The sequence below is a fragment of the Cyprinodon variegatus genome, unplaced genomic scaffold, assembly GCF_000732505.1.
Source record: "Cyprinodon variegatus isolate N-32 unplaced genomic scaffold, C_variegatus-1.0 Scaffold1565, whole genome shotgun sequence".
Lineage (NCBI taxonomy): Eukaryota > Metazoa > Chordata > Actinopteri > Cyprinodontiformes > Cyprinodontidae > Cyprinodon > Cyprinodon variegatus.
The window spans coordinates 104,229-106,220 of NW_015152018.1; positions in this window are offsets into that span (position 1 = coordinate 104,229).

Consider the following 1,992-nt stretch of genomic DNA (forward strand, 5'->3'; position numbering starts at 1 on the left):
ACCGGTACAGCGCCCGCTTCACAGCAGACGCTGCACCAATCCGCCTATCGATCTCCCGCTCCATCTTCATCTCATTCGTGAACAAGATCCCATTAAACTTAAACTCCTCCAGAAGGCATTTCTAATAGTTGATTTTTCGTGGAGAAGATGAACAATGATATAACTATGGATTTATAGGAAAGACCCTGGAATCCTAACAGTTGGTCAGATTAAGGTCTTTATTTTAGCTTGTTCTGGTAATTTAAAACAACTCCATATAAAATGATTTTCTGGGAAACCATTGATGCTCCTTTTTAAAATCTTCAGATCATTTTCTATCACAAAGACTTATTAAACCTTTAGGATCAACAATTTTAGGGTTTGGGGGTTCCTGGCCTCTTTCTGAAACAATCTGTTTCTGTAACTCACATCCATCATCTTTGCTGCTGTGCTGCTGACTTCACACGACTTCTCTGTGCATGCTCTGTGATGTCATTCCTGCAGCAATACCACGCCTTCATCAATCGCCCCGTCGTTTTTTATTTATTCCTGAATAACTTTTAAAATGATTTAGCTCCCAGCTTTTTTTTACATTTCCTTTCCACTGCCACTGTACAGAGCAACCAAATTCCCTCTCTGTATTTAACCCCTCCCATTGGGGAGCATGGGGCTGCCACTGTGGGGCGCCCAGGGAGCAGCGTGGGGTTAAGGGAGCGGCAGTCTGTGGGAGTGGCGCTCAAACCCAGAGCCTCTGCATTCCAAGCTCTATGCCCTAACCACTAGGCCATCCAGGTTTAGTTGGACCAGTTAATCCAAAACAGTGGTAAATGACCCTCTAAGTTCTCCAGAAGTCAGAATCCTCTGTCAGCGATGCTTCTAGGTCGTTTATTCCTAGTTCAGCCTGAATAGGACCAGCATATGGTCTAAACCAGGGTTTCTTAAACCCGGTCCTCAGGGTATCCACATGCTGGACCTGAAGAAAAGGTGATCCACAGGCCTTTCAGCATTTGGTGGCTGCAGAGGAGGAAAACCCTAACCCTTTATATCGAATGAGGTGTTTTTTTTTATTAGAGATACATTTAAAACAGGAAGGATGGTGAGGATTAGAAACACTGCTTTAAACTACAGAGAAAAACTTAAAAAGATTGAATGAGCTGGAAGCCTGTAACCTAATCGCGGCAGGTCGTTATTCATGACTCTTCACTGTCAGTTTGGAGCCAGAGGCTCAATCAGCTTCAGTTTTGCAGCTAAACTCCAGATTAGAAATATCCACCTGAAGCACAAAGTGGAAGCTGTTGGTATTCAGATGTTTAAATGGTTTTAATTTGGGGATCAGGAAGAATATTTGTAATCAGAGGAAAGGAAGCTGATCCGGTTCTGCTGACTAACGAAGAAGTTCAATCTGCATGTCCTTCCAACGTGTCTGTCTCAGATGAAGCAGCTGCATCCTGCCATGCCACAGTCCCTGCTGAAGACTGACTCTCTGTCCAGCAGCGAGACGCTTCTGTCGGACGGATCAGTGGGATCGGCTCCGTCTCTTGGTTTGAGTCCTGGACCCAACAGAACCATAGATGTTGGAAGAAATGATCACGACGAGGCACAGGAAAAGGTCCGTCCGTCTGTCCGTCTGACCGTCTGCCTGCCTGCCTGCCTGCCTGCCTGCCTGCCTGCCAGCCTGTCTGCCTGCCTGCATGAAAAGCTGTTTTTAAATGATGATCTGATTGGTGATAGAGCTCTATTCACACGACTTATTGGAGGATTTTTGAAAAACAGTCTGTTATATTCTGGGCTTTGACTAGGCCATTTTAAACTCTACAGTGTATTTTGCTTAGTTTACAAAAGTTCCGATCTTCTGTCTTCAGGTTGTAGACTATTTCCTGCACATCTTGAGGATCCTCAGGATGTTTAATGTTCAACGTGAGTCGAGTCCAGGCAGGGATTTACCATCAGGCAATACTAAGCAGCTAACCTGACTCCGCCAGATGGATTTGCTCCGCATATCCATCTGGAAAC